The following is a 16,305-nucleotide window of genomic DNA, read 5'->3' as shown; positions in this document are numbered from 1 at the left end:
AGAATGTGTTATTTCAAAATGGAAAAGATCTAGACACATGCTGTACAGCAAGGTTCATGTAGTCAACAGGACTGCCTGGACATTTCAAAACTTGTTAAGACGTTGGATTTCATCGTATGTGTACTTTTACAACAATAAAATACACAGGTGTAAAATAAATACAAAGTGGAAAAAGGGGGAAAAAGAAGAAAAATAAGGAAAGGGAGTCAACAGATGGAAAGAAGAAATCAGGAAGGGTCTCGAATGTACACAGGTATCAGGAGATAATGGGAGAGAAGCTCCTCTCCCCAGGCTTTAAAGAAGACATCTCTCCAGAGTTCACTCCAGCAAGAGGGGGATGCCCTTTCTCTTCCCCATTCAACCAGAAGTGCCAATAGCATCCTAAGTGTGGCTCAGGCTGTGCTCAGCTGGATACTTTTCCTTGATCTCTAAACCAACCACACCTGACTCCCCATGGCTCAGGTGTCCTTAATGAATCTCCTTCCACTTCTCTAAAGCATTTCCCTCTTCACATCCAGCCCGAGGCGGCAATCCTGTCCTCACACGTGTTGTCCACTGGGCGGGTCTCTGAGTTCTTAAGAGCCTCCCTGTGAGTAGCAGGCACTGAATCGCACACCAGGGTTCCCCTCAGCACCATCAGCAAACTACGATCTAGGGATTGAGGATTTCTAGAACAACTTTACTCATACACAGTCTCTTGGGTAAACAAGTGATATTTTACAATCAAGCATTTTCAGTTTTTTCTTTGGTTGGGAAAATATTCACACATATACGGCAATCATATTCTATTAAAGTATGTATTTCTCAAAGGACTCACTATCGAAAAAAATTTTTTAAGTATAACTTTCCATGTTTTAATTGACTTTACTCCCAGACTTGTTTGCTTGCAAAAGCCTTCAGAAAATATCAAAAATCTATCTACGTCATCTGGCAGTTTGCACAGCAACATGAGTGGAGATGCTCTTGTCACACTGCTTGGTTTCTCTGTCCCACCTTGTAGAGCACAACCTCCTGTCCACCCTCCTGGGAAGGGAGCCAGTGCCCACCCTGAGCTCAAGCCCTGGGGTAGATCTCTTGGTTCTGTCTTCACTGTATGCAGTGTTTCTTGCCCAGCACACAGAAACAGGGTCGGCACAAGTGATGGAAGATAGACTTTCTACAGGCAAAGGACATTCTCTTTCTTTAGCACAGAATCCGATAGTGAATATTAGCCTCAAAGGAGAAAGGTGGAGTGAATTTCCTCCATCTAGTTCTGGAGGCTACTTCTTTCTCGGACTCCTCCAGAACTGGGTGTGGCATGTGGGTACAAGCATGGGCTCCCTGCAAAAAGAAGGAGGCCTGCCTAGCACTATGTGCTTCAGTTAAGGGGGGAGGACTCATCCCGAGGCTCTAATAGGAAACAGTTAGAAAGAGGGAAGTGGCCGAGAGATGCATCATAACCATTCAGAATGCTATGAGACCTACTAAGAGATGAGATTTCTTATTAAATGAAGTTGTAATTGACCCAGTAGTAGGGATGCTGAAACCCAGTTTTGTTCACTAAGAATCCAGCCATGGAGCAACTAAGCCCGTGCACCACAACTACTAAGCCTGTGCTCTAGAGCCCGCAAGTCACAACTACTGAGCCCACGTGCCACAACTATTGAAGCCCATGCAATTAGAGCCCGTGCTCTGGAATAACAGTAGCCACCGAAATGAGAAGCCCACGTAGTGCAACGAAGACCCAACACAGCCAAAAGAAAAAAAAAAAGAATCCAGTAAACATTTGCCTGGGTGGTGATAGGATTTGTTTTCCAGGTTAAATGAGGCTCAATTGGTATAAAATCAATGCACACCCTGAAAGTGTACAGTTTATTTACATTTATATCCATACCCATTCATGATGCAGTGTTGATGGGAATATTTTTTAGAAAGTTGGCACCAGTAACAGTGATGTTTACGGGATCATAAATCAATTGAAACACAACACAAAATGTTCACAAACACACACAGAATCATACCACTTATTTCACATACAGACACACCCAGTCTCATGCACACAAACCTACACAACCTAACCATAATACAGCTTCTTCCTGGGACTATAGTAATTGGTCACATTACTTGTAAATCACTTTCTATCACCAGGGCCCCTACTCTCATTCCCAGCACAAATTTGGAATCAGTTTGCCCTCTACACTAAAACCAGCAAGAATGTCCCAATTTCTCATCTTCAAAGTTCTTCCTCCCCAAGTGACAGATTCCAGAATACATACTGTTTTCACGTTCTGTGAAGGCCACCTGCAATTACAGAAGAGAAAAGACTATGAGGATAAGATCACAGTGATGCTCAGGTCTTTTGTTCATTTGCTGACAGTAGAAAACCTCATAAGAAACAGTGGCCCAGGGAACCCAGCAAGGGTTATCAGAGCAAACCTACTCAGGCTGAAAGCCAAGAACTGTGCTGGGAGGATGGAACTTCCAAGTCCATTTAGGTTGCAAATTACAGAATTCTTTTCCTAGGAAAAATCGCTGCAGGAGAGAGAGCTCTGTACTCTACAGGCTGTAATGGATGCTGTCAATTGTAATGTCCTGTGGAATCAGGCACCATGGGTTGGTTATAGACTCTCACTCCACATTCTCCCAACCAAGGGAATTGTATGTATCTGGAAGGAATACCCTCAAATATTCATAACTTAAATCTATTGAAAGAGAAATAAAGCAATATTTCTATCTCAGACCAGAAAAAATCCAGCTTACCTTAATGATCCACGGAGGCTTTTCTTCTGTCCTATCACGGTGCAGGTCAACCGCCACATCCTCAGGGAGAGCTGGAGGGACACAGAGTAACTGTTAGGACACTGGTGAGGCTGCTCAGCAATTACTCAGGGGCTTTCTTCTCGATGAGGACATGGGGTGGTGTGTATGGATGTGGGAGGTTAGTAAGTGTGGGCTGAGCCGGTGTTGGGCCATCCTCTTTGGGGGATGAAGGAAGGCAAAGGACAAGAGGAAGGAAATGAAAACAGAGCTTTGGCTTTCTAAGTAAGGGGAGTCTAATCAGAAGGGAAGGGTTGATCTAAAAAATGGTAAACACTAAAATGCATGCTCTGTTTCAATGACACAGACCCATGACCCATGCTTTGAGCTTCTGCTAAATTGCCAATGTCTCTTGATTTTTCCCAGATCACTCTTTCCCCTGCATCCATAATGCTAGCTACTGCATTTATCATGTCTTCTGTTGTATGATATTTTATACTTGATTAACAGCAACCTCCTTAAAGGACTGAATTCAATCCTAGACAAAATATGCTATATTTATTCACTAATCACTTGTCTTAAAGAAAATCAAATACACAAGATTTGACAAAACTGAAATCCTACCATTTAGATACAGCCACTATCAATCATATCATATTTTTCTCCCAGTCTTTGTTTTCTATAAAATGTATGTATGCCCACTGAGTCAGGGGCTGTCCATATTCAAAGGAGTGGTTCCATAAGGGGGACACTTCGTTATGAAGAGGGAGCCCGGACTGAGCACAGCCTGTCTCTAACCCAGCTGTGCAGGAGAAGTGTACAGGCTAACAGTCAGGTTCCACTTTGAGTCCTTGGGTGTGGGCTACAGGAATTGACCAATGCTAAGGCTTATGGTAATGTTATCCAATACAATAAAATAGCTCCCTGATTCTTATCTGCTTTTGGCCTTGTTTAAGCAATGACACCAGCACTGACAGATATGACCTGTACTGTATACATGGGGTCTCACACCTCTCAGAATCTGGGAGCTTACCAGAATTCAGGTCTTGAGGTGAATTTCACATTAATGACTGTGCCGAAGTCAACGGATAAGTCCACCCATAGCTGCCCTGGATTCTGTGACCACTAAGGCCACCTGATGGGCAAGGTCTGGACCTTTGGAGATGCTAGGACTTCCTGCTAAGGATAAGGAGGCAGGAACTCCCTTGCTCCATGACTGAGGATCGATTGGCTGAGTGGTAAGTGTAGGTCAGGGATCCAGACCACCCACATTGGGACCCACCCCTGGGTTCTCAGTTTGGCTTTTCCACACAGGAGGTCAAGAGCTTAGAACATTTATCTCTGCACCATCTCTTTCTGAGGAAAAGGAATATTAACCAAATCTGGGCAACAACTGTGTTGAGGGAAGAACATGCAACCAACTTCACAAAACAATTAAGGGTCCTGTGCCTGAGCTAACCTTAGGTACTTCAAAAGAACTCCATAAGTCTCTTAGCCCCTTAGAGAGGATGAAAGCAATATTAGAGTTAAACGTAACTCGTCCCAATTCCCTTAGTCTGGAATACTGAAATAAAATTATACAGCAGAGAAAGCCGCATAAACACACAGCACCTGCCAGGGTTTACCCGAGCCTTGGGAGAACTGGGAAGGATAAGACCAAGGCAGGCCTGAGTATAGGTCAGAGGGTAGGCAGGACTGGGGTGTGGGGAGCAAGGGCAGGGCTGACTGGAAGGAGCAGTGGGTTGTAAGAAGAGCAGTGACCCTGGGTCCTGCGGCCCTGAGTCTCTGTCCTGGGCCTCTTCAATTCCAGGAGACCAGGTTAGCAGGGCTGTGAGAGCCAGTGTGTGAAGAAGCCCAGCAGCCCCTTCACACAGTCCTCTAGAATTCCTGCCGGCCATGAAGGGTCTTTAGGATCACCTGGACGTGGACCCCTCTCAAATGGAAGCATGTCACCACATCAGCCTTGGGAGGTGCTGAGGCTGAAATGAGGAGACTGAGCACATGCAGTGATCCCAAAGCACGTGTTCTGTGACTCATCCACCTCTGGGAGCGCGCTTTCCATGAGGAATAAACAGTGAGGACAAAAGTAACATGAAGCTACAAGTCCTGAAAGTGTAGAGTGAGAGAGTTCAAGTCTCATCCACCACCTGACACTCACTGTAAGAACTTGTTCTCCAGTGTCAAGTGACTATGAGAGCTTTGTTCCCACTAGGATATGGCCATCATACGTGAATGTAAAAAGGAAACCAAAATCCCTGGTGCAAAATAACCTCCAGGTACCAAACAGAAACGAACCTTTCATCTTTGGCAGTGAAAAAGCAACGAATGAGTAGTCTTGTGAGAAAGAAAATTTCTGAATGGCAAAGCAAGGAAAGATGACTATAAGCACAGTACAGTCAAAGGACATGGAGACAATAACTCTATTATATCATTAAAATTTGGAAAGAAGAATCAGAAATCTACACATATTTTCATCTTCTTCCTGATTTCATATTCACCTTCCTTAGTTTCTAAAAAACCGCGTGGCACCAAAGTGTTCTAGGAATTGTCTCGCTTTAGATCCTACCTGAGAGTTGTTCCCTTCGTGAATCATCATCAGCATCACAGGTATGTATGCTCTCCACGATGCATTCTGTACAAACACAAGCATGAGCATAAAGTTATTATACAAGTTGACCCACCCATTTCTCCTACTCGACATGCTGGCTCACACAGCATCACCCTGGTCTTCCCTCCGGGTTCTCAGACCTCCCCTGTGCTCTGTGCAGACAGAGTCCTTCAATATGATATTGATCACAGATGAAAATTTCAAATGAGGGAGAGATGCTGAGAAAATCACCTTTTGACCCCTCACTTCTATTGACCCATTTATAACTTTCACCGTCAACTTTACCAACCTGAAATTCCAGATGTTACAGACACACTTGAAACATGGCTAGTGTGACCAAGCAATTGTGTGTTTTTTGCATTTTTTAATAGAATGAGTTAATTATTGTTTGAACTAAATTAATTATAAATAGACACATTTGGTTAGTGGCTACCACACTGGGAAGCTCAGCTGTAAGAAATCCAAAGATGAGAAAGAGGCAACCAGCCACCCCTCTCCTGGTTGTTCTTTACTGTAGAAAATTTGATGGCCTGATCTAATCATTCGTATGTAGGTATATCTTGGGCTTTTGGAGCCATGCCAGGCATTGGGAGAGTCCTTGTGGACACTGAAATAGTACAGTCAACACTCAGATCCAAGAGGAATTCCCAGCAAGGGGCCCACTTGTAGACAGAGGTGAAGGGCGTGGCCAAGAACACCTGTATTAGACATAATCAGAGAGTAGGTGCAGAGGGGAGGGAGGGATTTCACTCTCTCCATGAGTCCATCCTTCTCACCCCTGACTCTAGAAGACCTGAGGAAGGCAGTGGAAAAGGCCCCGTAGGAGGTGAAAATTTGTATACTGAAAACTACAGGATATTGGGAAAGAAATTAAAGAAGAGACAAGGAATTGGAATGATATACCATGTTCATAGATTGGAGTATTAAATACTGTTGGCATTTCTATACTACATAAAGTGATGTACACATATATCGCAACAACCCATAAAATTCCATGTCATTATTATAGAGGTGGACACAATTCTAAAATACATACGGAACCACACCCCAGTAGATAAAACAATCTTGAGAGCAAAGAGCAATGATGGAGATTAAGACTTCCTGACCTCAAAACTCATAACAATGCCACAGTAGTGAAAACAGTCTGCTACTGGCATCAAGACAGTGAGATAGACCAATGAAATATAATAGAGAGACCCCAAATAAACGCACATATATATGGCCAACTGATTTGTGCCAAGGTTCTAAGATTACCAAGTGAAGAAAGATAGTCTCTTCAACAATAAACAGAATGAAAAGGCAACCTATAGGATGGGAGCAAATATGTGTAAACCTTGTTCTGAATAAGGGACCAATATCCAGAATATATAAGAAACTACTACAAGTGAATTTCAGAAAAACAGCAGGCAAATAACTGAGTTTAAAAATGGGTAAAAATCTTCACTAGACATTTCTCCATAAAGACATACAAGTGGTCAATCTATATATGAAAATTTGCTCAACATCGCTAAGCATCAGGGAAATGGAAATCAAGCCACAAGGAGATATCACTCACACCTGTTAGGATGTGTATTATAAAAAGACAATTAGGGCTTCCCTGGTGGCACAGTGGTTGAGATTCCGCCTGCAGATGCAGGGGACTCATGTTCGTGCCCAGGTCTGGGAGGATCCCACATGCCGCTTAGCAACTGGGCCCATGAGCCATGGCTGTTGAGCATGTGCGTTTGGAGCCTGTGCTCCGCAACGGGAGAGCCCACAACAAAGAGAGGCCCAAGTACTGCAAAAAAAAAAAAAGAAAAGAAAAAAAGAAAATTAATGGATGCTGGCCAAGATGTGAAGAAGTGGAACTTCTGTACCCTGCTTTGTACCCTGTCGTAATGTAAAATGGTGTAGCCATTATGGAAAACAGAATGGAGGTCCCCTAAAAATTATTAAGAGAACTCTCATAAAATCCAGCAGTCACTCATTTAGGTTTATATACAAAGGAGATAAAACAAGAATGTCCAAGAGATATCTACAATCTCATGTCCATTGCAGCATTATACACAATACACAACATAGGAAAACTGCCTAGTGTCCATGGGAAGATGAATTAATAAAGAAAATGTGGTGTATACATACAGTGGAATGTCATTCAGTCTTTGAAAAGAAGGAAATCCTGCCATTTGCAGCAACACGAAAGATCTTGGAGGACATTTGTAAGAGTGAAATAAGCCAGTCACAGAAGATCAAAAACTGAAAGAAAACTCCGTGAAACAGAGAGTAGAAGGGGGGTTCCAAGAGCTGGCAGGAGGTTGACATGGGAAGTCTCTGTTCAATGGTTAGAATGTGTTATTTCAAAATGGAAAAGTTCTAGACACATGCTGTACAACAAGGTGCATGTAGTCAACAGGACTGCCTGGACATTTCAAAACTTGTTAAGAAGTCGGATTTCATCTTATGTGTAGTTTTACAACAATAAAATACACATATGTAAAATAAATACAAAGTGGAAAAAGGGGGAAAAAGAAGAAAAATAAGGAAAGGGAGTCAACAGAGGGAAAGAAGAAAGCAGGAAGGGTCTCGAATATACACAGGTATCAGGAGATAATGGGAGAGAAGCTCCTCTCCCCAGGCTTTAAAGAAGACATCTCTCCAGAGTTCACTCCAGCAAGAGGGGCATGTCCTTCCTCTTCCCCATTCAACCAGAAGCGCCAATAGCACCCTAAGTGTGGCTCAGGCTGTGCTCAGGTGTACACTTTTCCTTGATCTCTAAACCAACCACCCCTGACTCCCCATGGCTCAGGTGCCCTTCCTGTATCTCCTTCCACTTCTCTAAAGCATTTCCCTCTTGAAGTGCAGCCAGAGGCGCCAATCCTGTCCTCACACGTGGGGTCCACTGGGCGGGTCTCTGAGTTCTTAAGAGCCTCCCTGTGAGTAGCAGGCACTGAATCACACACCAGGGTTCCCCTCAGCACTATCAGCGAACTACGACTTAGGGATTGAGGATTTCTAGAACAACTTTACTCATACAGTCTCTTGGGTAAACAAGTGACATTTTACAATCAAGCATTTTCAATTTTTTCTTTGGTGGGGAAAATATTGACACATAAAAGGCAATCATATTCTATTAAAGTATGTATTTCTAAAAGGAATCACTATCGAAAAAGAATTTTTACGTATAACTTTCCATGTTTTAATTGACTTTACTCCCAGACTTGTTTGCTTGCAAAAGCCTTCAGAAAATACCAAGAACATACTTCATCTGGCAGTTTGACCAGCAACATGAGTGGAGATGCTCTTGTCACACTGCTTGGTTTCTCTGTCCCACCATGCAAAGCACAACCTCTTGTCCGCCGTCCTGGAGAGGGAGCCAGTGCCCACCCTGAGCTCAATCCCTGGGGTAGATCTCTTGGTTCCGTCTTCACTGTATGCAGTGTTTCTTGCCCAGCACACAGAAACAGGGCTGGCACAAGTGATGGAAGACAAACTTTCCCCAGGAGAAGGACATTTCGTTTCCTAAGCACAGAATCTGATAGTGAATATTAGCCTCAAAGGAGAAAGTTGTAGTAAATTTCCTCCATCTACTCTTGGATGCTCCCTCTTTCTCGGACTTCTCCAGAACTGGGTGTGGCATGTGGGTACAAGCATGGGCTCCCTGCAAAAGGAAGGAGGCCTGCCTATCGCTAGGTGCTTCGGGTAAGGGCGGAGGACTCATCCCGAGGCTCTAATAGGAAACAGTTAGAGTGAGGGAAGTGGCAGAGAGATGTATCATAACCATTCAGAATACTATGAGACCAACTAAGAGATGAGATTTCTTATTAAATGACGTTGTAATTAACCCAGTAGTAGGGATGCTGAAACGAAGTTTTGTTCATTAAGAATCCAGCTATGGAGCAACTATGTCCGTGCAACAAATGTACTAAGCCTGTGCCCTAGAGCCTGAAAGTCACAACTACTGAGTGCACGTGCCACAACTATTGAAGCCCATGCACCTAGAGCCCGTGGTCTGGAGCAAGAGAAGCCACCGAAATGAGAAGACTGCACACTGCAACGAAGAGCCAACACAGCCAAAAAAAAAGAAAAACAAAAAGAATCCAGTAAACATTTGCCTGGGTGTTGATAGAATTTGTTTTCCAGGTTAAATGAGGCTCAGTTGGTATAAAATCAATGCACACACTGAAAGTGTACAGTATATTTACTTTTATATCCATACCCATTCATGATGCAGTGGTGATGGGAATATTTTCTAGAAAGTTGGCACCAGTAGCAGTGATGTTTAGGGGAACATAAATCAAGGGAAACACAACACAAAATGTTCACATACACACACAGAATCATACCACTCATTTCACATACAGACACACCCAGTCTCATGCATACAAACATACACCACCTAACCGTAATACAGCTTCTTCCTGGGACTATAGTAATTGGTCACATTACTTGTAAATCACTTTCTATCACCAGGAGCCCTACTCTCATTCCCAGCACAAATTTGGAATCAGTTTGCCCTCTACACTAAAACCAGCAAGAATGTCCCACTTTCTCATCTTCAAAGATCTTCCTCCCCAAGTGACTGATTCCAGAATACATACCGTTTTCATGTTCTGTGAAGGCCACCTGCAATTACAGAAGAGAAAACACTATGAGGATAAGATCACAGTGATGCTCAGGTCTTTTGTTCATTTGCTGACAGTAGAAACCCTCATAAGAAACAGTGGTCCAGGGAACCCAGCAAGGGTTATCAGAGCAAACCTACTCAGACTGAAAGGCAAGAATTTTGCTGGGAGGATGGAACTTCCAAGTCCATTTAGGTTGCAAATTACAGAACTCTTTTCCTAGAGGAAAAATCGCTGCAGGAGAGAGAGCTCCGTACTCTACAGGCTGTAATGGATGCTGTCAATTTTAATGTCCTTTGGAATCAGGCACCATGAGTTGGTCATAGACTCTCACTCCACATTCTCCCAACCAAGGGAATTGTATGTATCTGGAAGGAATACCCTCAAATATTCATAACTTAAATCTATTGAAAGAGAAATAAAGCAATATTTCTATCTCAGACCAGAAAAAAACCAGCTTACCTTGATGATCCACGGAGGCTTTTCTCCTCTCCTATCACGGGGCAGGTCAACCGCCACATCCTCAGGGAGAGCTGGAGGGACACAGAGTAACTGTCAGGACACTGGTGATGCTGCTCAGCAATTACTCAGGGGCTTTCTTCTCGATGAGGACATGGGGTGGTGTGTATGGATGTGGGAGGTTAGTAAGTGTGGGCTGAGCTGGTGTTGGGCCATCCTCTCTGGGGGATGAAGGAAGGCAAAGGACAAGAGGAAGGAACTTAAAATAGAGCTTTGGCTTTCTAGCAAAGGGGAGCCTAATCAGAAGGGAAGGGTCGATCTAAAAAATGGAAAACACTAAAAGGCATGCTCTGTTTCAATGACACAGACCCATGACCCATGCTTTGAGCTTCTGCTAAATTGCCAATGTCTCTTGATTTTTCCCAGATCAGTCTTTCCCCAGCATCCACAATTCCAGCTACTGAATTTATCATGTCTTCTGTTGTATGATATTTTATACTTGATTAACAGCAACCTCCATTAAAGGACTGAATTCAATCCTAGACAAAATATGCTATATTTATTCACTAATCACTTGTCTTAAAGAAAATCAAATACACAAGATTTGACAAAACTGAAATCCTACCATTTAGATACAGCCACTCTCAATCGTATCATATTTTTTTCCCAGTCTTTGTTTTCTATACAATGTATGTATGCCCCCTGAGTCAGGGGCTGTCAATATTCTAGGGAGCTGTTCCATAAGTGGGACACTTCGTTATGAAGAGGGAGCCCGGACTGAGCACAGCCTGTCTCTAACCCAGCTGTGCAGGAGAAGTGTACAGGCTAACAGTCAGGTTCCACTTTGAGTCCTTGGGTGTGGGCTACAGGAATTGACCAATGCTAAGGCTTATGGTAATGTTATCCAATACAATAAAATAGCTCCCTGATTCTTATCTGCTTTTGGCCTTGTTTAAGCAATGACACCAGCACTGACAGATATGACCTCTACTGTATACATGGGGTCTCATACATCTCATAATCTGTAGCTGACCAGGAGAATGCAGGTTTTGAGGTGAATTTCACATTAATGACTGTGCCAAAGTCAACTGATAAGTCCACCCATAGCTGCCCAGGATTCTGTGATCATTAAGGCCACCTGATGGGCAAGGTCTGGACCTTTGGAGATGCTAGGACTTCCAGCCAAGGATACGGATGCAGGGACTCCCTTGCTCCATGACTGAGGATCCCTTGGCTGAGTGGTAAGTGCAGGTCAGGGATCCAGAGCATCCGTATTGGGACCCACCCCTGGGTTCTCAGTTTGGCTTTTCCACATAGGAGGTCAAGAGCTTAGAACATTTATCTCTGCACCATCTCCTTCTGAGGAAAAGGAATATTAACCAAATCTGGGCAACAGCTGTGTTGAGGGAAGAACATGCAACCAACTTCACAGAACAAGTAAGGGTCTTGTGCCTGAGCTAACCTTAGCTACTTCAAAACAACTCCATAAGTCTCTTAGCCCCTTAGAGCGGATGCAGGCAATATTAGAGTTAAAAGTAACTTGTCCGAATTCCCTGAATCTGGAATACTGAAAAAAAATTCTACAGCAGAGGAAGCCTCATAAACACACAGCACCTGCCTGGGTTTACCCCAGCCTTGGAAGAACTGGGAAGGATAAGAACAAGGCAGGCCTGAGGAAAGGTCAGAGGTTAGGCAGGACTGGGGTGTGTGGAGCAGGAGAAGGGCTGTCTGGACGGAGCAGTGGGTTGTAAGAAGAGCAGTGACCCTGGGTCCTGCTGCCCTGAGTCTCTGTCCTGGGCCTGGTCAACCCCAGGAGACCAGGTCAGCAGGGCTGTGAAAGCAAGTGTGTGAAGAAGCCCAGCAGCCCCTTCACACAGCCCTCTAGAATTTCTGCTGCCCATGGAGGGTGTCTAGGGCAGCTGGACGTGGACCCCTCTGAAATGGAAGCATGTCAGCATATCAGCCTTGGGGAAGTGCAGAGGCTGAGATGAGCTCAAGGAGACTGAGCACATGCAATGATCCCAGAGCACGTGTTCTGTGACTCATCCATCTCTGGGTCTGTCCTTAATAAGAGGAACAAACAGTGAGCACAAAACATGAGGTGAAGCCACAAGCCCTGAAAGTGCAGAGGGAGACAGTTCACTTCTCATCCACCACCTCACCCTTTCTAGAAGAACTTGGTCTCAAGTTTCAAGGGCCCATAAGAGTTTTGATGCACAGGTTCTGTCCATCATAGGTCAATATGCAAAAGAAAACAAACTCTCCTGTGCACAATATCCTAGATGTGCTAACCAGAAAACAAACTTCCATATTAGGCAGTGACAAGCACAAGAAAGAGCAGCTCATGTGCAAAAGATCAGTTTTCATGAGCAAATCAAGAAAAGGTGATTATAGAGCACAGTCACGTCTAAGGACACAATTTCTCTCTATTGTATCATTAAAATGTGAAAAAATCAAGTCAGAACTCTACACATATTTCATTCTTCTTTCTGATTTCATATCCACCTTCCTCAGTCTCCAAAGCAGGAGATATAACCCTAAAGTTCCAGGAACCCTCTGCCATTAGATCCTACCTAAGTGTTGTTCCTACCTGTATCCTTTTCTTTATCACGGCCACAAATGCTATTCAAAGTCAATTCTGTAGAAACACGAACATGAATTTACAAGTCTTATGGATACATTTAAAATGTGACTAATGTGACTGAGTAATGGGATATTTTATTTTCTTTTATTTTAATACACTTAGTGAATCATTGATTGAATTAAATAAATTATAACAGGCACATCTAGCTAGTGGCTACCACAGTGTAATAAACAACCTCTCTCTCTCTCTCTCTCCATATATATATATATATATATATGTGTATATATATATATAAAGTATATGGAGGATGTTACCACCGCTCCCCTGGTTATTCCCCTCTTTATGGTCTACCCATTCAAGATGGCTGTTTGCTGATGGTTTAACGAAGGTAAAACCTCTGCCCCGTGAAGGTACTTAGCCCAAGGGGTAAGAGGGATGCGTCCCTCTGCTGGTCTCCCTGGTAACCGATGAGCCCATCTGCTGTCAACTCCCCCTTTAACTGGTAGCCTGCCTATTCCGCCCAGAGAGAAGCATGCTGCTACTGCTGCTGCTGCGTTCTGCCTGCCATCGGCTATCTACAGTGGGATGTCTCTCCAGGACCACTTTGCTTCTGACGTGAAAGATGTCCCATTTATTAAACCATGAATGTCTCTGTCCCTGTCTCCGGGCTCTTTCTTTAGCCATGAGGCTGAGCAAGTACAGGGCTTGCAGGCGTGAGAGGTGCAGCCCAACACCTTCTGCAGGGCAGTTTGCTGGCCAGATTTGATGATTCATTTGTAGCTGTTTCCTAGGCTCATGCACACTTGCCAGGCACTCATGAGACCTTGGGGACACTGAAACAGTAATGTCAACACCCAGATCCTAGAGGAATTCCCGACAGGTGTTCCACTTGAGGGGAGAGGTAATGAGCATGGCCCAGTGCACCTGTGCTAGACATAATCGGCGAGCAGGTGCAGAAGAGAGGGAGGGACACTCACTCAATTCATGAGGCCATCCTTCTCACCACTGCCTCTGAAACATCCAGAGAAGGAAGGGACAAAATGCCCTTAGAAGGTAAATGGCCTGTACACTGAAAACTACAAACCACTGCTGAAAGAATTAAACAAGGAACAAATCATTGAAATGACATATCATATTCATAGACTGGAGACTTATTATTGTTGACATTTCTACACTACCCAAAGGTAAGTATAAATTCATTGTAATACCTATCAAAATCCCAATGTCATTTTCAAAGAAATAGAAAAAAAAATCCTAAAATACATATGGAACCATAAGGACTCCAAACAGACATCACAATCCTGAGAACAAAGGACATAGATGGAGGCTTCTCACTTCCTGACTTCAAAACACATTACAAAGCCACAGGAATCAAAACTGTACGGTACTGACATAGAAACAGATACATAGGCCTAAAGACCAGAATAAATAACACCCAAGAAAACTCATAGATACATGGCCAAATGAAATTCACCAAGCTTCTAAGACAACAAATAGGGAAAGTATAGCTTTTTCAACAGTCAATAGGATGAAAATATAACTTACAGAAAGATTACAAACATATATCAGAAAAGGAGCTAATATACAAAACATCAAAGAAAAACACTACAACTCAAATGCAAACTAAGTTAAAAAATTAAAAAGGGCAAATAACTGGGTTCAGAAATGTGCAAAGACTTAAATAAGACATTTCCTGAAAAAGACATACAAATGGCTAACAAATATAGGAAAAGGTTCTCAACCTCACTAATCATCAGGGCAATGCAAATGAACACCTCACACCTGTTAGGCTGTGTATTATAAAGAAAATAATTAACAGTTTAAGGCCAAGATGTGGGGAATTGGAAACTTTGTACACTGCTGGTGGGAATGTAAAATGGTGCCGCTATTATGAAAAAGAGTATGGGGGTTCCTTATAAAATTATAAACAGAAATATCATATGATTCAGCAATCACAGTTCTGGGTATATATCCAAAGGAAATTAAATCAGTATCACAATGAGATGAACATCGGTTCATTGTAGCATTCTACACAATAGCCTAGATATGCAACCCACTTCACAAAAGAAGTAAGTGTCCTGTGCCTGAGCTAACCTTAGGTACTTCAAAACAACTCTGTAAGTCTCTTAGCCCCTTAGAGAGGATGAAAGCAATATTAGAGTTAAAAGTAACTTGTACCAATTCCCTTAGTCTGGAATGCTGAAACAAATGTTCTACAGCAGAGGAAGCCTCATAAACACACAACTCCTGCCAGGGTTTACCCCAGCCTTGGAAGAACTGGGAAGGATAAGACCAAGGCAGGCCTGAGGAAAGGTCAGAGGGTAGGCAGGACTGGGGAGTGGGGAGCAGGGGCAGGGCTGTCTGGACGGAGCAGTGGGTTGTAAGAAGAGCAGTGACCCTGGGTCCTGCTGCCCTGAGTCTCTGTCCTGGGCCTCTTCAATTCCAGGAGACCAGGTTAGCAGGGCTGTGAGAGCCAGTGTGTGAAGAAGCCCAGCAGCCCCTTCACACAGTCCTCTAGAATTCCTGCCGGCCATGAAGGGTCTTTAGGATCAGCTGGACGTGGACCCCTCTCAAATGGAAGCATGTCAGCACATCAGCCTTGGGAGGTGCTGAGGCTGAAATGAGGAGACTGAGCACGTGCAGTGATCCCAAATCAAGTGTTCTGTGACTCTTCCACGCCTGGGAGCGTGCTTTCCATGAGGAATAAACAGTGAGGACAAAAGTAAGATGAAGCTACAAGTCCTGAAAGTGTAGAGGGAGAGAGTTCAACTCTCATCCACCACCTGACACAAAGTATAAGAACTTGTTCTCCAGTGTCAAGTGACTATGAGAGTTTTGTTCCCACTAGGACATGGCCATCATACGTGAATGTAAAAAGGAAACCAAAATCCTTGGTGCAAAATACCCTCCAGGTACCGAACAGAAACGAACCTTTCATTTTTGGCAGTGACAAAGCAATGAAAGAGTAGTCTTGTGAGAAAGAAAATTTCTGAATGGCAAAGCATGAAAAGAAGCACAGTACAGTCAAAGGACATGGACACAATAACTCTATTATATCATTAAAGTTTGGAAAGAACAAATCAGAATTCTACACATATTTCCTTCTTCTTCCTGATTTCATATTCACCTTCCTTAGTTTCTAAAGAACCGGGTGGAACCCAAGTGTTCTAGGAATTGTCTCGCTTTAGATCCTACCTGAGAGTTGTTCCCTATGTGAATCGTCCTCAGCATCACTGCTATGTATGCTCTCCAAGATCCATTCTGTACAAACACAACCATGAGCATAAAGTTATTATACAAGTTGACGCACCCATTTC

The 16,305-nt window shown here is 43.5% G+C and overlaps 1 long non-coding RNA gene across 1 annotated transcript in view; it reads right to left on the bottom strand.

The window, feature by feature from the left end:
- Positions 1-2,749: 2,749 nt before the first annotated feature.
- The window catches only part of LOC308610312, a 34,287-nt gene continuing 20,731 nt past the window's right edge, over positions 2,750-16,305 (bottom strand). The window contains exon 4 of the long non-coding RNA XR_014014507.1: positions 2,750-2,810. This is a non-coding gene — a long non-coding RNA (uncharacterized lncRNA). The remainder of the gene's footprint in view (positions 2,811-16,305) is intronic.

The sequence above is a fragment of the Mesoplodon bidens genome (genome assembly GCF_964165515.1).
Source record: "Mesoplodon bidens genome assembly, contig: HAP1_SCAFFOLD_342, whole genome shotgun sequence".
Classification (NCBI taxonomy): Eukaryota; Metazoa; Chordata; class Mammalia; order Artiodactyla; family Ziphiidae; genus Mesoplodon; species Mesoplodon bidens.
This window is presented reverse-complemented; position numbering and strand designations above follow the sequence as displayed.